Genomic DNA, 22,551 nt, shown 5'->3' with positions numbered 1-22,551 from the left:
AAGCCGTTGAGTCAAGAGGCAAGGAAGACTCCAGTCCTCGGTTTCGTACTTTTACTTGATTCCATCAAAGGTCTGGCAAAAGACCTGGTCTCGAGCCCCAGTCCGCCACTCAGGTGCCTGCTGACGCGAAAGCTCAGTCAGGACCGCCTTGAGCTGTTTTTTGCCATTGTGCGCAACAGGAAGTGTAACAACAACAACCCCACAGCGCTAGAGTTTCGGTGAGCATACAGAAAGTGCTTGCTCGCCAACGTCACATCCCGCCTTCAACTTGCGGCAACTGCCAGGTCGACGGCACCGAGACGGTTCTCGTAAGCTCGTCGGCGCAGCACCAGCAAGATCAAAGAAGGGCCGAGGATGCTAGAGGCGAAGAGGCCAGCTGTACTGTCTCCTACAAGCCGCTTTAAGAATTCGCCGAATGTGTTGTAGAGTACATTGCTGGAAACGTGGCAGTCAACTTTGCAAACATGACCGAGTGCCCAGAGTGCTCTTAGATCGCACTTCTTACAAGAGCCAAGTGCAACCTTACACTGATCAAGGATGCTGGTGGGCTCCGCAGCCACTCACAGGACATTCTGGGCTTCTGCAAGATAGCGGAGAAAGTGCTTCGTATGCACTTTGACAAGGCGGCCAAAGGAGGTCGAAACTGGCTACAAAGACTGCAGACAGAGGCAATGGCCATCATCTTCATGACCCCGCTGTTTAAGATTTTTGACCACCTCTTCTTAGCACAGAGAATCGACAACCAGTCCCACTGCGCAGTTATGGTCAAGACAATGCTGGAATACTTCTTCAAGCTGCGAATCCACCACATGTGCTCTCAGCAGAGTGCCGCAGAAAGAGGTCGCACCGTCCGACAGTAGTTGACGAAGTTGGTAATCTTTCGCGGACATTGATAAGGTTACGGCTCCACTGCAGCACCAAGGAAATTTCACTCAAGTGTCAGCTGTGTCATGAAAACTGCACCCAGAACAGCTCTGCAGCCTCCATGTAATATAATTGATAGGGACGATGACTTAAAGAGCAAAGAGTGCCAAGAATGAAGCCAGAGATGGGCAAGCAACATGGCAAGATTAGTTTATAGAGCTCATGTGACCCTCAATTGTGGGTCGAATGGGGCTCATGTGTGAACTCGCTGCCCTGCCACCTGCGGCAGCTACGTGAGCAAGGGCGACACGACCTGCGCATCCACAAGAGCCTCCCGAAGCTTACGCCCAGAGAGAGTTTGACGTCGTCTTCAAGGGAGTGACTAGCTGGGGAACTACCTGCGGAAAAGGAATGGAATTCTGCTTTCCGGCACTCCTCGACGGCCCCTCGAGGACCAACAAGCGTGCCAGTGCGACCAAATCTCTAGGATTCGGGGTGCGACACCTGTCTCGTAGAAGTGCAGATGTGCGTCAGAAGAGCTTGGGGCTCTGCTAAGCCTCGTCTTGCGTGCACCAAGGAGGCTGCGAGCTTTGCGCCCCTCCAGCGTGCTGCCCGACGACCAACGTGAGCCCCTTCTCGTTCGGACGGAGCAACGCCGGGGGTGCAGCGGCTCGGCAGCTCGTTGGACCTGCGGGAGCTACGTGAGCAAGGGCGACACGACGTGCGAACAGGTGCACAAGGACGGAGGGGTCCCGCAAAGCTTGCTTCCAGAATGAGTGCAACGTAGTCTTAAAGTGCATGCCTAGCTGGGGAACTACCTGCGCAACGGGAATGGAATTCTGCTTTCCGAGTGTAATAAAGTGACTTGCGCACTGAAGGTAACCCTATTCAGTGCTATTATCAGGCGTTGTGTCTAAAGATACGTCTGACGTACCTGCGACGCAAAATCTGAAGATAGGTCAAACCTACCCAGGTCGCGGATTCTGCGTCGGATGTCCGAGCGTGGGCATTCGGACTGCGGCCGGTGTATTTGCAGCAGTCCTAAAGCGTTCCACGCGTGTGCCTTATCGAACTTGCATAAATGGCCGGCAGCCGCTTGGCCTGGCCGCCGTGTGATACACGGGCTTGTGCCTGTCGTGTGTAAAAAGGCGTAGACTGTCAAGAAAATCAAACATTGTGTCTAGCAAATTATTGATTTCAGATTCCACCTCTTTTGCCGGTTTTTTCCTGACTATTTCAATCAAATTCCTGGAGTTTTTTAGCCGAAGGATGACATTTCGTCACTGTCATTTAGCATGGCCGTGCCGACGAGCAACCGCCATGCCACTTTCACTAGTCATCTTCCCTTATTCAGCCCACTTTTTCAATTATTCCCTGACTTTTTCAGATGATACGAAATTCCCTGGGAATTCAAGTTTTTCCAGGTTGGTAGGCACCTTTTGAAAGTTCGGCACGCGTTTGCGGAGTTTAGTGATCGGGAAGCTGCTCACAAACAACATAAATATTAGAGAAGCTGGTACAGTTCTGTGTACTCGACCGTCAACCCATCACTGGAGGCACCCGGAAGGCGGGAGCCGCCGTCGGTCTTTTTCACGTCCCTGCGGATCGCGTAGTGACATGGTCCGTAGCTAGCTCAGCACCGAGCAGTTCGGCGATTTTAACACTTCTCTCGGTGCCCCATACGTAAATCTTGACCGTCGAGCTAAAAAAATTGACCGGGCACGTCCGCCGTACCGCAGAACTCCGTGTTCTGGTTACGTCCTACGTACCTTTAGACTACGCGTTCCAGATGCGTTCGGCCTATCCTTATACACAGCGATTATTGAGAAGCTCCCGTGGTTAACCAATGCGGATATTTTCAACTCGAACGACCGAGCGATGTCCGAAGCAGCACCGGTCTGTAGTGATCGGAACCCGTACGTGAATCAGGGGACCAAATCTGGCTTACCCTCAATGAAATAAAAAACGAAAAACCTCATTCCCTCGTACTTCACGTTATTCCTACGCGAGAGAGCACACAAAACACTGAAAAACCGAATTCCGCACACGAAATCCACACACGCCGATTAACGCCCACAACGCTTCCGACTGGCACTGGGCGCTGCCATCTTTTCGCTGACGCAAGAGATTTGGTCTCGTTACGTTACAGATTTCGCCTGGTCACGTGTCTAGTGGTCAAAATTGTACAACATGGCGGAGGCCAATTGGGAATCACTTTCAGCTGCCAGTTTAATACTCTAAAGCCCTCTACCTCGTTGGCCTGAACAAAAGTCATGCCAAATGCTTGCGCAGCACTCGTGCCCAATATGTGCACAGTGCTTGTCGCTTGCTGGTGACGTAGAAACTCCGGCGCTCCGGCCTTTTCATCTACGATAAGTTGAATAAATACGGCGCCTCTTAAGTCCCTAAAATAGTAATAGTAATAATAATAATAATAATAATAATCGTGTATGTATCTTTATACAACCGGCATTTAGTCAGCCTTAATGGGCATTTTAATGTTTCAGCTTGTGGGCACCCTTGCGGCTCCCAAGCCAAGATGCCCGACTGCGAGGCTCAAGCCGAACTTTTCCCGCGTGGCGGCGACGTCACGCCAGCCACGCGCACATCGGATGCGCCGCCTTGATAAGGCAGATCAGAGGCGGCGCACAGAGAGTCGCTGCCTGGACTCCGGCAGCGCCGGTAGCAATGTTAATCGTCTTGTCCATGTCCAATTAAGTGTAGTTTCTTGTTGTTGAAACCGTCGGCTCCGTGTTATTCAAGGCAAACCGACCACAATGGCGCCCAACCGCGGTATGCTACCCACTCGCAGGAATTTCACGGGGCTTGGTTTCTTCTTTCGGTAAGCTTTTTTCCCATACCCCGTGTTTCCTATCGTCGTTCCGTGCTTCCGTCACGTCCGCGTTTGTTGTATTGGCGTGTTTCTGACTGTTTTCTGACCGCGGCAATCGTTTTGCGCGCTTCTGTTGGGTTTTTGGGGGCGTTTCTTTTTTTGTGCTTGCAGGAATGCTTCCAGGACGCAGCACCCGGATGAAAGTCTGGTCCGGGACGTTCGGGTCATGCAAGAGCTCTTCAAGAGGGCGGACCCGAAGTCACCGGAATCGGACAGAGTAGCTCGGGTCAGAAGACAGTGCCACCCCAGGTACCACGTCTACCTGATCAACCGCACCTTTGCGATCCTTGAAGAGCTAGCCCGGGGCGCCCACCTCATCGAGGAAGCTCTTCATGCCGAGCGGAACTACGTGCCGCCGCCACCAGCCAAGTACGCGCTCGAACCGGCATGCGCATGGCGGGGCCCCGAGGCCTCCACGCAAGTGGACTGTCCGAACGAGACCTCCCTTCCTCACCACGTCAACCAGGAGAGTTGGCGTGGCATGCATGGTGATCTCCCGTGCGGGATAAGCGTATGTTCGCCTAACTCTCCCCGAGAGGTCCCCGGAGGTCACAGCGAGGCCCGTGAGGGTTTCGGGCGGGGGTCGCCACGACAGGTGAGAGGTCGTTGGCCGTGCCCTATCGCAAGCTGGGGCCCAACGGAGATCACCACCCAAGCGAACCATCTTCATCAGTCTGCTCCTGCAAGTGCTGGCGAAAACTGGCATGGTGCGGTCGCAAACGCGCAGCCCAGCAGCATTGACCCCCGCCGCAACGGAACAAGCCCTCCCCACGACAGCCAGTCGCAAGCCTGGTGGAGGCCCTCCCATAGTGGTTCCTTACCCGATCACTGGAGGCAGTCCGACGGGCACCTCGGTGCGGGTGACCTAAGCAGGCAACTGTCGTCGGACTGCTACTACGAGTGTGAGCAGCCCGGCCATCACCGAAACCAGTGTCCAAGACTTCTGGACACTACAAGCAAGAGGTGGCACGAGACGGCGGCAAAGGGCCGGAACCAGAACCAGGGAAACTACTACGGCCGGCGACGCTGAAACCAGACAGCCACTCGCCGACGGCCGTTGCAGTCCCTGGAAGCAGTGAGGCCGTGGCACAGATTCCATCGGTATGTCGAATCCAGCCCGAGCCTAATATCATTGAACCGCGCATGACGATTTCACTGCTCGATTTTCTCATTGCCGCACTTTTGGATTCTGAAGCCGCCATCTCGCTCATAGGGGATTTCGTTTTCGAACTCTGCAAAGCAAAAAAGATAAGCCTCCGGGAGTGCGAAACCCGTTTGCAGTTAGCTTCTGGTACAGCGATAACAGCTGGAGGAGCCGTGAAGCTGCAGATTCGGTTTAATGGAAAGAAGCGGCGTCAGCGATTTCTTTATATGCCTGGACTTGTGGTACCCGTGATCTTGGGCCGAGATTTCATTACAGGCGAAAGCATGACGCTCGACTTTTCCGGTGGTGGATACCGGCTGGGGCAACAACCGGAGCTGGCTCCATTTACCAAACGGGAGGACTGCATCCGTAACCCGACCACTGCAGCCCACTTCACCACGGTGCCAGACGTCTTGCCTGTCGGCGTTCCGGACCGTGATACACCGCAAGCTACGTAAGCTTTTCATCCGATACATGCATGACTCTGCCTTGGCAGGACACAGCAGTGGGAGCAAAATTTACGAAAAGTTATCCCAAATAGCTACCTGGCCAAGCATGAGGCAAGATGTGCTCCGATATGCTCGTAGCTGCTCAGTGTGCCAGAAGGCAAAACCACGTGGTGGCCAGCCCCCCGTTCTCATGCAACCGATCGCGAGTCAGAGTCCTTGGCAGATCTGTTGCTGTGACGTCATGGGCCCCTTCCCACGTAGTACCCGTGGCAATCAGTACCAGTTCGTGGTAACCGACCACTTCACGAAGTGGGTCGAGTTATTCCCTTTGCGGAAGCTAGATTCGCAAAAAATCTGGGAGTGTCTACTCGAAACATTCGCTAGGTTTGGCTTTTCTGCACAGCTTGTAAGCGATAATGCCTCCTATCTCACGAGTAAGGTGTTTGTGGACGCATGCGCGGTGCTGGGAATCAAGCACAAAAGAACTTCCCCGTACCACCCGCAAGCAAGCATCACGGAAAGGGTAAATCGGAACCTTAAGATGATGTTAGTGGCCTACACAGAGCGCCACAAGGACTGGGACGCGAAACTGCACGAGCTGGCATTCGCAACCCGTACGACCACTAATCGGTCAACGGGTCTGACTCCTGCTCAATTGAATTTCGGCAAGGAGCTTGCGTTTCCGCTTTTTAACACTCTCCTTTCTACAGAGTGTGGGGGAAGGCTTCGCCCCTACGTGAAGTTCGCAGAAGACCTGCGAAAGCGCTTCTCCGATAACCTTCGAGAGGCCCGAGAAAATCTCGACGTCACCCGAGTACAGCAGGCAGAACAGTACAACCAGGGGCGACGTGACTTGCAGTTCGAGGTGGGAGATTTTGTACTCCGGCGTACTCACCCACTGAGTGACGCCGCTCGAGGCTTCGCAGCCTCCCTCGCCAACAGGTGGGAAGGTCCGTTTCGCGTGCGTGAAAAGTGCTCGCCACTCACTTACAAACTAGGTAACTGTGAGTGTAGTGAGGAAACCGGACCTGTTCATGTCACCGACCTTAAACGATTTTTCCAAGCAGAAGACGAAGATTCCTCGCAGGACCGGAACGACACTGACGGCAGTCCCGTTCCGGAAACCCCCTTGTCTCCACCAGGGCGGCGGTATAACCTGCGACGTCGGTGACACCAAAGAGAGAGGAACCTTTTTTTTTTTTTTGTCTCCTTGGTTTTGACTTTCTCCCATTTTTGGGGTAGTTTTCTACTTCCACGGATCTGCCCCTTTTTCAAGAAAGGGGGGAGAAGATTGTGTGCCCACCTCAGATCCGTTATTTCAAACTTTCTGGCAGGGGTCCGAAGATAACGTCAGGCTCAGCCCTCAACTGAGTCCCATGTCGTCTGCTTCCATGTTTTCTACGAAGCTGACTCATGGACAAAACCGTCGCCACACCCGCCATCTGAACGACACGGCGGCCGGTCTCATCGTGGACCGCGGCCACCCTCTACAGGACCACGTGCAAAGCAGCCACCTGGTGGAGCCCTGATCCCGAACAAGCGACAGGCTGGAGCTGACCGAGCCGCCGCGCTCGTCAGCAGCCGGCGCGCTCGTCCAGCAGGCGCCGGCCGGACTTACAACGTCAGTCCGCCCAACAGCGCCATCCACCCCCTGACGCCCACAACGTCTCCGTCATCGACATGCCGGGCGAAGCTTGAGGGGGGGGAAGTGTGGGTACCCTTGCGGCTCCCAAGCCAAGTTGCCCGACTGCGAGGCTCAAGCCGAACTTTTCCCGCGTGGCGGCGACGTCACGCCAGCCACGCGCACATCGGATGCGCCGCCTTGATAAGGCAGATCAGACGCGGCGCACAGAGAGTCGCTGCCTGGACTCCGGCAGCGCCGGTAGCAATGTTAATCGTCTTGTCCATGTCCAATTAAATGTAGTTTCTTGTTGTTGAAACCGTCGGCTCCGTGTTATTCCTCCGGGTCGGGTATGCAGCAAGGCAAACCGACCACAAGCTTTATTTGAAAAATTTCATTTCATTTATTGTTTCTCAAAGACATCTTTTCGGACGTATTACACGAGCGAGGATTTGGGAAAAAATCATACAAAAAGCACAATCCATATAAAACTTTGGGTTCAAAAACAATCAAACAAGAACGAACGACATCAGAATGTGTTTCCATTGCGGTACAGCAGCTTGTCTGTGCTCTCTAACTTGCATCGTGCAGTAGTGATACACCACCGCGCGCCGGTACGTTGCTCATCGAGATCGAAACGGGCAGGTGTGGTGATTGAAGCCAGGGTATCTGGGTTCTACGGCGCTAGCTTTTACTCCACGTGCTCCGATCTGGTTGGTGTTGGCTAGCCTAGTGCCGCACAATATACGCTTCAGAGTAACGGCACTTACACATCCTGGGGCTTTATATCCTGGTTGCCAGATATGAAAATCTTTATCTGAAAACACAAAAAACGCTTTTTTGGCCTCCACAAACGTATAAACAGATCGCGACAGAGCAAAGAAATATTACCTGAACTCCCTAACAACGAATTTATTGCTGAAGAAGTCCCACAGTTCAATAATGACGATCGGCACTTGTGTCTCTTTTGTAATAAGCGCCAAGACGACGCCGCCCACAACAGTATTGGGGAACGCAGTGCCGATAGTCTCAGCGCAGCTAATTTAATGGCTCTAGGCTAGTCCACTCGGTCACCGATATTTATATGTGGTTTGAAATCGACGACACCCGGTATCAGCTTAGTTTTAGAAGAGAAAGAGACACCGGAATGCCCAAAGGGTCGAACAAGAAGTAATACAAAAAATGAAAGCCGTTTACAACTCCCTGTAACACCGAATTGGAGCGCAGCTCTTGAGGAGGAAGAGGGAAGGGTACTGAGGGTTACCTGCTCTGGGGGCGAGGGGGGGGGGGGGAGTCATGTGACCTTGGGCGGTCACGTGACCCCCAGAACAATTTTTCCGCTAGATTTAGCGGAAAAATTTTTCCGCTAGGTTTAACGGGAAAATTTTTCCGCTAGCCAGCGGGGAATTTTTTCCGCTAAATCTAGCGGGAAAATTTTTCCGCAAGATTTAGCGGGTACATTTTTTCGCTAGATTTAGCGGGGCATTTTTCCCGCTAGATTTAGCGGAGAAATTTTTTCGCTAAATTTAGCGGAGAAATCTTTCCGCTAGATTTAGCGGAGAAATGTTTCCGCTACATCTAGCGGGAAAATTTTCGGCTAGATTTAGCGGGGAATCTTTTCCGCTAAATCTAGCGGGGAAAATTTTTTCGCTGGATTTAGTGGGAAAATTTTTCCCCTAGATTTAGCGCGGAAATTTTTCCGCTAGATTGAGCGGGGAATATTTTCCGCTAGATTTTGCGGGGAAATTTTTCCGCTAGATTTAGCGGGGAATTTTTCCCGCAATTTTCCGCTAGATTAGCGGAGAAATGTTTCCGCTAGATTTAGCGGGGAAATTTTTCCGCTACATTTAGCGGGTAATTTTTCCCGCTAGATTTAGCGGGGAAGTTTTTCCGCTAGATTTAGCGGGGAATTTTTTCTGCTAAATCTAACGGGGAATTTTTTTCCGCTAGATTTAGTGGGGAAAATTTTTCGCTAGACTTAGCCGGGAAATTTTTCCCGGCTAAAGAGACACCGGAATGCCCAAAGGGTCGAACAAGAAGTAATAAAAAAAATGAAAGCCGTTTACAAATCCCTATAACACCGAATGGGAGCGCAGCTCTTGAGGAGAAGGAGGGAAGGGTACTGAGGGTTACTTGCTCTGGGGGTGGGGGGGGGGGGGGGGGGTCATGTGACCTTGGGCGGTCACGTGACCCCCCAGAACAATTTTTCCGCTAGATTTAGCGGAAAAATTTTTCCGCTAGATTTAGCGGGGAATTTTTCCCGCAACGGGTTTAACGGGAAAATTTTTCCGCTAGCCAGCGGGGAATTTTTTCCGCTAAATCTAGCGGGAAACGTTTTCCGCTAGATTTAGCGGGTTAATTTCATCGCTAGGTCTAGCGGGGCATTTTTCCCGCTAGATTTAGCTGAAAAATTTTTTCGCTAAATTTAGCGGAGAAATTTTTCCGCTAGATTTAGCGGAGAAATGTTTCCGCTACATCTAGCGGGAAAATTTTCGGCTAGATTTAGCGGGGAATGTTTTCCGCTAAGTATAGCGGGGAAAATTTTTCCGCTGGATTTAGCGGGAAAATTTTTCCGCCAAATCTGGCGGAAAAATTTTCCCCGCTACATTCGGCGGGGAAAATTTTCCGCTAGATTTAGCGCGCAAATTTTTCCGCTAGATTTAGCGGGGAATATTTTCCGCTAGATTTAGCGGGGAAATTTTTCCGCTAGATTTAGCGGGGAAGTTTTCCCGGAATATCCGCTAGATTAGCGGAGAAATTTTTCCGCTAGATTTAGCGGGGAAATTTTTCCGCTACATTTAGCGGGTAATTTTTCTCGCTAGATTTAGCGGGGAAGTTTTTCCGCTAGATTTAGTGGGGAATTTTTTTCCGCTAAATCCAGCGGGAAATTTTTTTCCGCTAGATTTAGCGGGGAAAATTTTCCGCTAGATTTAGCCGGGAAATTTTTTCGCTAGATTTAGCGAGGAAATTTTTCCGCTAGATTTAGCGGGAAAGAGTCCGCTAGATTTAGCGGGGAAATTTTTTCGCTAGAGATTTAGCGGAGAAATATTTCCGCTAGATTTAGCGGAGAAATTTTTTCGCTACATTTAGCGGGGAATTTTTACCGCTAAATCTAGCGGGGAAAATTTTTCCGCTAGATTTAGCGGGGAAATTTTTCCGCTAAATCTAGCGGGGAAATATTTTCGCTAGATTTAGCGGGGAAATTGTTCCGCTAGATATAGCGGCTAAATTTTTTTGCTATTAGCGGGGAAATTTTTCCGCTAGGTTTAGCGGGGAATTTTTCCCGCTAGATTTTTCCGCTAGACTTAGCGGAGAAATTTTTCCGCTAGATTTAGCGGGGAAATTTTCCCGCTACATTTAGCGGGGAATTGTTCCCGCTAAATTTAGCGGGGAAATTTTTTCGTTAGATTTAGCGGGAAATTTTTTCCGCTAAATCTAGCGGGGAAAATTTTTCCGCTAGATTTAGTGGGGAAATTTACCCATAATGCACCACGCGGTTACGCCGACGGCCACGACGACGCCGACGGCGACGCCGACGCCGCTCAAGCCGGAAACGGGCCCCTAAGAGCTGCGCTCTAAAGATTAAGCTAGAATAAGTGACAAACCGAAGAAAGGCCAGACCACGCAGAGAAAGGTGCCGATACCGAGCTGAAAAGTCCCCTGTGATTTGTCGCTCTCTATATAGCGAAACAAACGCCCACTGAATAGAACCGAACCTGCCTCCTGCGCACACCGAGGGAAATTTACTGCGCCGCCCATAAATCTTGTCTCGGCCGTTTTCTCCCTTCCCACGCCCTTGAAGAAGTCTATGTGACAGATAAGGAAAGTGGTTTTCTCGAAGATGCCATTGCCTAGACGGAACTTTCATAAAAAATGGAAGGTAAAAATCAAAACTAAGCAAAATGTCTTTTTTTTTTCTTTTAGTTAAGCGTGTGTTTGGTGTAATCGTATTTAGGTGCCAACACCGTCACAAAAATAATCGCTCCTGTAGGGTGCATGCTAGAGCGTTCTTACCGAACCGAAAGCTTTGAGACGTTCTAAAGCTACGCATGTAAAGCAATATAGTGTAGCTGTACTATATTTGTATGTAGAGTCCGGTAAATCATTCGATTGAGGAGGACATATTTGTAGCGTCTAGTTTCGCACTAAACAAAATAGCAACAACACAGTTTCGTGCGATGCTACACTCGCGCAAGAGGACTCAGAGTGATATCACAATTTCCCGTAGCATTCAGTAACCTTGAGTACAAAGGCCTTTCGAAAATCGGCGAACCAGCGAATGATGAAGACTACTCGGCGAGTCCGAATTGGGGAGCTGATTCTATGATATTCAAAAATGTCTTTCTTTACCAGAATTCTTTCAAATTGGCCGCGAAACAAGCTATAAAGCGCGCCCGATAAACGAGGAATACATGTTTAATATCCCTTTTGAGGTGCAATGTGGGGACAAGAAGGAATAGTCCTTATTTGCAGCGAAATCTGACGATGGTGTCACTGCCACGTTTTACGTAACTAGTTCCCAAACAAACACCCTTGAGCCGCGGTCCCTCTGCTAGTACAACATGCAGAAGACAACAGTCTGAGGCTTGGCTCCTCGTTGTAAGACAAGTTGCGTCTGCAGTTAATTTTCTCATCACATCTGTAGTGGAAATCGTGTCTTTTGTTTGATGTATGATGACTGCGGCTTATTTCCCACTTCAGCACAGATTACTTTTACGCTGACTAATTCATGTTAGGTGAGAAATGAGTTTTCCCCTCTAACGCATCGAGTGAATGGTTTTTCAGTGACTGATACGATTCATGGGAGCATTATTTCGTTCCCTGTTTAGGGATAACGAGGCTCCCTTCCGGTAGCCTCGTTATCTCTCATATTAATTAAGAAAACCGCGAACGTTAACAGAATTTAGTTTGAAAGTCGTGTTCGCGAAGAAGAAACATCGCTGAACATGGGTATCATGTGAGAAATAAGTTATCCTTAGTAGGGACATGTTCGTCGGAGTTAAGCAACACAAACACCAGTGTCTTCATTGTTTTTATTTGAGAGAATAAATTGTTTTTATTTGTAAGAGTCCGAAACAAACGCCCTGTTCGCCCCTTACATTATAGTACAGGAATGAGCTGGTGCTTCGCTTTGTTTAAGATGATTAAACTCCATTCATTCACTAAAATGTTAAACACGTTCATAAAGACGCTTGAATTATGATGACGTTTTGTTGGCCCGCAACTTGCTCTTTCCTTTCCAGTTGCTGATAGTGAAACTTAGTATAGTACGCTACCAATGGGAATCTTAAGCATCCGTGTGCACTCTGTCATGCGGGCATGAAAAGTGCCATTTAAAAAGGGAAGTATTTGGGCAAAGTACCAATCAGCACGCAATGCCGACTTCGCGCCTAACTTTCGGCATGCACTGCTTCACCGATTCTTCGAAGCCTAATTGAAATATCTCGAAAATTCTGCTTGGTCTATCTTGTTCACCGAAACAAATGTTTACAAACGAGCTGCATGTCGATTGTACTCGAACAGTTGTCGTAGTTTGTTTTTCTAATAAAACTAGGCCGTGACCAAAACATCCAAAACGCAACACTTAAAAAAAAGTACGCCTACTGCATTATTTTCTCTCAAACCATGTTTTCGACCAATCATAGCAATACGCGGACCGCCTTCACAAAAATAACCATAGCGAAAAAAAAAAAAAAAGAAGAAGAAGAAGAAGCGATCTGTCTAAAAGCTTGTTCTGCTCAGGGCTACTGAGAATTACAATTTGTTCGCGCAATGTGAAAGCTCATATCACTTTTGTTTTCAGTTTGCCTTTAACAAACCGTTATCTGCTACATCTTTTTAGGGGGTATCCGTTATTGTCTCGGAGGTAGTCCTACGGACAAACAAACGTGCAGGCACTTATTTTAATAAAACGTGTAAGGCCGGTCACCTAGCGGAAGCAGCTCTGTTCCGCAAGTTCTTTTCCATCCGTCATAGCAAGGTCTAATAAAGGTGGAAACCTTCAAACAAGCATTTGACCGATAGGGTTATCAATTCTTGGCTCACCCCAAAACTGAGAGTGCAAACGAGGAGCAAAAACAGACAGAGTATTTCTGCATCATGAGTTCTAAGGCCTCCAAACGTTAATGACCCCGCTCTAGCTGTCGTACTGCTTTGGCTAAATTGCTCTTATACTGCACGAACCAACGTCACCCAAGTATGGCAGACTGACCTGACGCTGAATAAATATTAACTCTCTCGTGCGTATTGTCTTGGGGCCTTAAGTAGCTGTCGTTCATCTAATTTTTAAACAATCGCGTGACCAATATCATTGCGATTGTGACTCTCGCACGCAGAAGGTTACATTCAATGACCCTACACAGCCCAGACCATCGTTACCAGAAACGCAAGCGGTCGTACCATAGTTTCTGACGCAGAGCATGAGAACGTCCCGGGGCCCACGAAGCATCGTCCACCACCGCGGACGCCACTTGACCGGCAAGCCGCTCCCCGATTCATGTTGACAGAGGGTCCCGCCGCCATTAGTGCCCCGCAATCTGAACGGCGGTCACTGCGGGGACAGCCATTAGTGCGCCGTTAGACGCAAACCCTAGACGATACACTATGAACAGCACGACCTGCCAAACGATGGCAACAAACGTTCGACGAAAGCCTCGTATAGAGCACTACATACGACCGCTAGCCAAGCCGAGCCGAGCCGGAAGTCACTGAGACAACGCGTCAGTATTACAAGCGCGGAATATACTCCCAGTCGAAGACGGATATTTTTTGAAGTTACACTTCCTCAGTTGCAAATAAAAGTGGAAATTAAACGTAGATAAAAGCTGCCACTGCAATAAGGTGAACATAGTAATACAAATATAAAAGATAGCTCGAGCAAAATTTTTCCATTCTTCCTACCACAAGCCTGAAAGAGCATGTGCTGGCTAACGCCCTTTGTATTTCGGGACGGCACTATGAAAATCACATGACCCTTTCGGCAAAATCGTGTGATGTTTATAGAATCACCCGACGAATGGTGAAGAATAAAACTGCGCGAACACCTAGTTTATTTTAATTTTAATGGTATTCGAAATAATATTTCGCACAAAAGAACACAGTGTTAAGTCGGTTATTGTTCCTCCTCAATTAAGAAAAATTTATATTTGCGCTGAAGTTATAAATTGTCTTTACCGTACCTTTAGTGAGCGTATCCTAGCTGCTTTACCAAAGCCGGCATTTCAGCACGAACACACAAATACTAGCCAAGTAGTCACGAAGCAATCTCTTCCAGCTCGTCTTGTTTATGAATTATCTCTTTGGTGGTCAGCTGTTGATGCTCACATATAAGCAACGTTTCCAAAGAGGTGTTTGTTTCGTGTTCGCGAGCAATGTCTGTTTCTCGTTTGTTAGCCTGGGTGTACGCCGGCTCTCTAAACATGGCAAACGTATATAAAGAAAAAAGAAATCAGAAATGGACGTAGCGTACAGCAGAACTTGTAACTTAAAATAAAGCGGCAGCTCGACATTCGTACACCTCGTTATCAATCATGCTATGCATGTTGCTAACACAACTCTTGCACACATTTTACATGCGTTAGATTTTTTGTACTTAAATGACAATCCGTCGTTACTTAAATGACAATCCGTCAAAAAGTGAGAAATATTTTTATGAATATTCAAATAAACGAAAAAAGGGGATAATTTTTAAAAAGGAAAACGTAGAGGCAGTTCGCACGAATGTTGCCGACCTAGTTGTTCCCAATAAATTATAAATATTATGTTAACCAGAATATGAATGGGAGAGGAAGTGGAAGAATAATGTAAAGACAGAAGGGCAGCGAAGAGCCTGAATTTGATTGTAGACTCTGAAGAACCACGACGCTCATACGTCCGAAAATGTCTGCTAGATACTAACCCGGCTAAGAGAAGGCGTCAAACTTTTTCTCGCGTTTGTTATGAATCCACGTCGACCGTCCGCTCATCTACGGCCTACTATTAGAGTTCGGGGACTCGCTGGGGCACCATTCTGGAACCAGGAAGGCCGAAATCAGAGAGAGGCGGGACTGTGTTCAACTTCGGTCGCGGAGACATCCCCGTGTCCCGAAGCTCGCGTCGACGAGCTGACTACGTGAAGCACTGTCCATCACGTCACGACACGTGCCTCTTAAGGCGGGGCCTGTGGCGGCTTGTTGCCATCAAAGGATTCTTTGAGTGGTTGCCCACATTTCGTCGTGGAGATATCGCAAGAACAGGGACTAACGGCTCAGAAATGACGCAACGAAACGGAAGAAATTGCATCTCTAAAAAAGACCGTTAGAACAACCGTGAAAGATAAGAAGGACTGGGTGAAGAGAAGAAACAACAACAGTGGGGCCGAAAGAAACGTATAGACTGCTACTAATTAAAATAAAAGGTAAAGGAAAAGGAGAATAGAAAATACGTGTTTAATAGGCCGAACTTGTGCCGGTCCCTCAAACAAGAAAAGGACCGTACAGTTTGCAACGGCGACGAAACGATATCAAACGTAGAAAATGTTATGAGCACGATTTCTTAACTTTCAACGCCGCTTCAAGCGAAACACAGTGCAAGACCCATGCATTGTGGGTTCTGACCCTGCCCGTTTTGAACCTGGACGAGCATTTTAACTGCGTGCGCTCGTGATCACTACTACGCGATGCACGTAACCAGTAAAATTCCTCATCAACACAAGTAATGATGTACGGGTTGCTGAAAATACAAGAAATAATGAAAGAAAAAAAATTCAGAGGACGCCTCAGCACTTTTTATGAGTTGTGAATGCGAAAGCACGAATGTCGTTCTTCGACTCCCATAGTTCGGCTGTGGTGTACTAATGGTGCTGACAGCCAAGTTTCGCTACTGCCGAGGTTGCGGCCGCCGACGATATAAATGCCTCAGGCGCCGCCATATTCCTCGGCGTCGAGAGGAGAAGAAGCTACGCCTCCTCCCCCCCCCCCCCCCCCCCCCCCAACTCCTCTTCCTCCCTTGCCACCGACGACTGACACGAGATCGGCGGCCGAGCGCGCTCCTTGCTGGCGTGCAGAGCCATATATTGGGAGAGTTTGATCAATTTGCCGAGCAAAAGCCAGCGCCAGTGCCGAATATTCACTCCGTGGTTAGAGCAGGCTCAAACTGACACACAGCGACGACCAATTGGTAGACCTAGAAGTTACAATATTGGAAACGGTATTTAACGCGTAAATTAGAAGCGTTCCATCTCACAGCAGCAGCAATGATCGCTTCTACTCAGTTTGCGCTAGTTTGGAGTGCACATTCGTTTTTTCTACCGTTGAATATGGCGTGACAAAAACCTCACATGCGCCAGGTTTCTGTCACCTAAAGTTACACCTCTTAACTCTAGCGACGCTAAATTGGCTTAAATTAGTCGAGTCGCATTTTTAAAGCTCAAGACCACGACTGGAAGCAGTTTCGCGGCCTGTGGTTACCCACGAGTGGCTCGCCTTTTCAAACCAATGAATGACCAAGCTCTCCCAATAAACGGCTTTGCTGGCGTGCAAGCCGGAGCGCCAGGAAGAGGGCTTCTCTGTGGGGTGGCGTTCTTTTGAACTATTCCCGTCCCGGCCACTGGATAGGAGCCGTCTCGCGGGGAAATTCTTTCACGTTTCTTGCGGTTACTACAGTGAATACAGACGCTGCCGGTTCCTGTGAATTTATTTAGCGTTTTTTCGAAGTTACAATCGCCGCCGGCATCTCGAGCTGGTTGCCGTTAAAGACGCCGCCGGTTCCGCTACATGGGACAGTTAATGCTTACGCACAAAAAGCACCTCAGGACAACGTCAGACGGCGGAGCTCTTTGAAGTGTGCTGCCTGTCCTTGTCAACGGCCATTGCTAGTTGAAAGAACTCTGCTGTCTGTCCTCTTCCTTTGTGTTTTATTATTTGCTTGATTCTTGTTTCTCATCTAAAGCTGAGACGCTTTTCACTTTTGAAACAGATTGATTTCCATGTTTATGAACTTGCACGCAACAAGATATTGCTAAACACTGTCACGCACACAAATCCCCTTTCCGAATTATCCTGCACGGCTATATCGCCCGAAGCGTTTTTTTTTTTTTTTTTCTGCTCCAAGAAAGTGCAGAACTGCGAGCATCGTAACGTGTTTTCGTTTCAGCTCAGAATACAATATATTCTCCTTGTATGAAAGGATAACTGCGGCATACGGCGAATAACTGAGGCACAGGTCTCATCAAGCTGGAAGTAGCGTGTATTTACGAAATGACGTGGTAGGCGCTCTCACATGGGACTTCCCGCGAAGATGGCGACGACTTTCAAGTGCTTTTCCACGCGGTCGTTTTCGCTCATCTAGAATTTTCCAGTGTTGTACTGAACGGCGTTCCAAGCAACGTCGTTCCTAGAATGCGTTCATTTTAGGAGGAACGGACGAGTGCCGCCGTTCTGTCTTGCACCGGGGAAACAGGAACTGGAACTCGTTACATATTCGAGAGTACGGCAGGAGAAACGGCATTCTTTTCCTTTTTTGTCTATTTATGTTAAAGTTTACCTAACTTTAGTAGGCATTTAGGTTTTTAATGTGAATATTGAAACCTCCGACATCAAGGGACGGGAAGCTTTTGTATATATAGTCGAATGCAAAGAACTCTAATAAATGGGGTTGTGGCGACTCGACACGTAGTTCGATGCAGATATTCTCACATGCTTGCTTCATTTTGTCTACTGATATCGCAGCACAATATTCCATTTAATAGACGAACATAATGTTAACGTAACGACACGTTCGAGTCTTACATATTTAATGGGAGCACGCTCTATTCAAACCACTAGAACTTGTCACGGGGACTCGTTCAGAGATTGAGAAGGAACCAGAAAACCATCTTTTGTTCCTGTTCTGAAGTAACGCGTGCAACACTACATTTCGCCCAGTATTTCAAGATGGCGACCATTACCCGTGTGACCGTGAACGCTCGAGTAATCATTGGTGTCGGATACAGTCCGGGAGCTCATGTCCTTCGCGGCATGCCGATGCGGGTGGCGCAACCTCATGGAGGCTCTCTAAACAGTGGGGACGATGTGTCTTGCGTCGTCCTTCGGGGTAGAGTAGAAAAATCTTCACCTTCACGGTAAGTCGTGGAGCGGACGACGCTACAAGCATGCGGGTCTGACCAGCCAGCGCCACAAGTGCAACTTTTGTGTGACTGTAATCTTTCTAAGTTTGAGTGTGCTATCACCAGTTAAACTGATAAAGTGAAATGAGTGCGCCGTTGCCTTTTCGTTTTTAGTATGTTCTTCCAGCTTAACTGTCTCTGGATAATTGGTGAAGCGAAGTGCACTCGCGCCGCGGTAACATAAAGACATGGGGAATTTATGTACCTCGGATTAAACAGCACTGCCCATCTGACCCTTCTTTTTTACCTCTTGTTTAAGGATTTCACATTATCGTACTTGTTTTAGTTGCGTCATATCAAGTTGCCCTCTGTATTGCAAAAATGGAATCAAACACACGGTGAAAAAAAAATTAATGCCAGAAAATAACATGAAAAAATAAGGAACAAACTACTTATATAAGCAAAAAAAAAATAAAGGCTAGATTTGCGATATCTGGCACCGATGCCTTCAACATTGGTTTAACTTTCTTGATGCAAACTTCCTTCATTTCAAAGCAGAGTCAATTTTGAAGTTAGACATAAAAGTTCAACATTAGATTTCTAGTTGTAAATACCAACAAAACGGCTCAAAATAAGTAAACCGAGAAGGGAAGCTACGGCATAAGAAACACTCGCAGAGTGACCGAAAACCCACCAAAAAACAAACAACAACGAAAACCTGGCAACAAACTAGTTGGCGCGGGAGCGACAGATCGCTCATTATAAATGAATAAAAACTACACATCTTTTTATCAATATGTCGTAAAATACAAAGAAAGAACAAAACTATGCAAACATAATTTTGAACACACTCTTTTTTCAACTGCAATCGTCTAAAACAGATCCCGGAAGGAAAAAGAAAATACTTGTAATAAGTTCGCTTTTGGTTTGTTTATATCGCATTACATACATTATCGAGATAATACTCCTATGTCAAAGCAATCTAATTATAACTTCTAAGAAAATACCTGAGACTACAATTTTACAGTGGAAGAGCTTGATGAAAACGTATAAGTAAAACGCGAGTTCTTGCCTAGTTTCCTCTGCAACCCACCAAATGCCCAGAAAAGAAATATATATATATAAAATTCATTTAAAAAAAAAAAAAAAAAAAAAAAAAAAAACGTACCAGGCACTAAGACTACAAGTGTTGGGGCAGACCCACAGATCTCTATGACAATTCCTGGAACGAGTTTTCCGTTTCTGTTGTAGCTCCGCGAATGCGGCCAGCGGACGGCAATCTTGTGTCTCAAAAAACTCCGCCTGGTAAAAGTGGCGGAGGCTGAGCGGCAGCGTTCTGGAAGGCACCTTTCCGCTCGTTCGCCGTCGTTTGCCAAATATGCTTTTTTTTAACCTGATGTAAATGGTCGTAGATGCATTTAGGAACAAGTAAGCAACAACTTTTGGAAATTATGGCGAACGACCAGAAAATATGTCTTCCAGCACGCTGCCGCCCAGCCCGTCTAGGCTCCGCAACGTGCCCGCAACTTACGCCCGCTAATTGTTTGGTGGCCCAAGTTGGCCGCCGTCCGGTGGCCGCATTCGCGGAGCGCGGAAGCGCGATCCAGCAATCGTCGTAGAAATTAGTGGGCAGACTACTATTGTAAATACTATCGTGCATATCAATATTCAAATATCCCCGCTCTCCTCAAACATATACGCAAAAGCTCACAATAAAGATGTTTTCTTGCCTTACATTAAATATCAGCCTTGCGAACAGCACATGTCTTAAAAGCGAACTTTGGGTTTGTTAATGTCCAACTAAATCGCGGAAGTTCTGCAGTTCCTTAATCTAACATTCAGACATTCATTTAAAAAAAAATCGAAACATTAACCACGTAGTCTTATAAAAAAGCGCGTGCCAACATAACGCTTCACCCGACGGGTAGAAATCAATTTATTGTATCCCGTTATCGTGATTTGTATCACCGATTTTAGAAGCGTTTATCTATCAGAGACCCTTCCCCTGATGGGCACCTTGTGTTGGGAATACGCAGTTTAATGTCTTCGGTTGGCCCCATATGTATCTCGGAGATTAAACCCACTCCCTTTCCAATAATACTAAGCAATAAAGAAAGATCTAACTAAACATAAGAAGAGACGCTCAGGTGTGTAGTGCCCACAAGCTATGTAGTCTGCTCCAAAATGTTCCAGTCCATTAGCTTCTGATCATAAAGCAGCGATGCGAGTAAAACAAATATTGCCGATCTCCACGCAGGTCACAGCGCTTTGATTCCACACCACAACAAAAAAATTGGAGCTTATGGCGTCAAAATCTCCGCTCCTTTTTTGACCATAAATGTTGGGTACAGTTTTTGGCCGGCTCTATTGTGGTGAAAAATGGTCCGCCAATGGTTTCTCCGCTGTGTAACAATTGTGAGAACGTCGGTCGGTATTTTTTGTCGGGTTGTCTTGGTGAGCCACTTTCTAGCGTAGCGAACTTCGGGAAAAAAGTGAGGCAGCATAAAAAGAGCGAACCAAAATTAGAAAAGGAGACTGACAAAGAGGGTGAAAGAGAGAAGAAACAAAAAGGGTTAGAAAAAAATAGAAACAAAGACTACAAAAAAGGGAGAGAGAGAGGTTGGAGGAAAGAAAATAATGAGACAGAATAAAAGAGAATATACACAATACAGTAAATACGAGATACAAATAGAAAAACAGGCAAAGAAAGAAAAAAAAACGAGAGGAAGGTAGAGAAAGAAAAAGGGGGAAGATTGTAAAGAAAGAAAGGAAGACAGGGAAAGCGCAGCATACGGAGGAGAAAGTGAGAGAAAAACAAAGAACGATAAATATCAATCTATGAAGGAAATATAAATGGGAGCTACATTCTACAAAAGAGAGGGACTGATAAAGGGCACAATTTCCATTTGCGCATCTCGATGCAGTATAGATACGTCACGCACGCAATGTTGACAGAAATAGCAAAAATTAGGTAGTGTACACCTCTTCTTCTGTAAGTGCTACAAGCCCCGTTTATGTCCCCCAAATTAGGTTGCAATAGGAACATCTTCAAGGCCCTGTCGTCCAACGTCATCGCGTGGAAAACACGAAAGAAGCCCTCGGGACGTGGCCCCTGCAGCGCATCCTCTCCGTTTAAAAACTGAAGCACAGTTAAGGCTCAATGCCGGTTTCAGCCCGTCCATCATTTGTGCAACTGTACGAGAAAACAAAATTAACCCTTCAATACAAAATTTTGTGGGCGAGCGCGTCATAGCAGAGGAGACGAGTGGAGCACCATCTAATCTTACATTCAGGCCTTGTGTTTGCTGTATTTGTTTATTTTATTTTCGAACGAGGTCACACAAATCACATGTTCATAGGGTAGGAGAACAATGCTTTGTCGATAAAGATTTAAAATAATGTATGTGTAATGCAAAGTATAGTGCATAATGTGTGTATGAATATAATACAAAAAAATAAAAAACAAGTAGAATGATACTCACAAAAAAGTCGTCCGCGAAATCAAGGCGCAACATGATGACTTAGAGATAACAATTTTGTATTTCTTGAATATGGCGGCCCAAATGCAAATCAAGATTGATTCATTTAATAAAGAATTAAAAAAATCTAAAAATAGGCCGCCAAAAAGAAAGACAAACAGCATTGAACGTAATAGTTTAACCACTATTTATCGTTGTGATGCAAACGCAGTGACACAAATGTCACTTTGCTTCTATATTTTACTCTTATCCTAATGCCTAATTTCGCTAAGTGATTACCGGTACAAAAGAAAATGATTGATGAACGCTGTCTTTTATGTATGCCCGATATCAAGTCAGCCTCTGTATATTATCTTTCTTTCATGGGCTTTCCGGGGGGGGGGGGGGGGGAGGGGGGGGGGAGGGGGGGGGGGAGGGGTGAGAGACATAAGCCCACACGAAAGAAATGTTATCGCATTTATAAGGACCATATTTTCCTCTGAGTGCGACGAGTATCAGTCGTGTCAAGTACGCTACAACGTAAAACGTTATTCGTAACGTTTTTTTGGTGATGTTTACAGCGTTGCTACTCACACACGTAGTTGTACACGTTACGTTCCACTGTCTGTTTAAATTTAATTGAAGAATCAGGAGCAGATTTCACTTGAGCGTTTAGGCTCCTAAGATTGCTTGGCCTATAGGTATGGCGCCACTGCTTCATTTCGAAGAAGCGACATGCATCCACTGAAATATGTCTTTTTAACCTTGGCCCTTCAGCGAGCTGCACGTTATGTAACTGCATGAATACACATTGCTATTAAGTGCACTGGCTAGGTGGCGAAAGCCGGCACCCAATCGAAAAAGCTTTTATAAGTAGTCCCCCCTTCATTTACATTTCTAGCGTTGCTTTCCCGTGATATTTTTTATAAGCAGATATGCTGGCAAATAATATTACTTGGGAGCCGTTCAAAGCCATCCCGTGTTTGCGGCAAAGCATAGTAGTTGTAATTGTCACAAAAATGGCGCCTAAATGAAACAA

Source organism: Ixodes scapularis, unplaced genomic scaffold, assembly GCF_016920785.2.
Source record: "Ixodes scapularis isolate PalLabHiFi unplaced genomic scaffold, ASM1692078v2 PGA_scaffold11__112_contigs__length_91849675, whole genome shotgun sequence".
Taxonomy (NCBI): Eukaryota; Metazoa; Arthropoda; class Arachnida; order Ixodida; family Ixodidae; genus Ixodes; species Ixodes scapularis.
The sequence above is the reverse complement of the archived record's forward strand: the minus strand, read 5'-3'. Positions refer to the sequence as shown.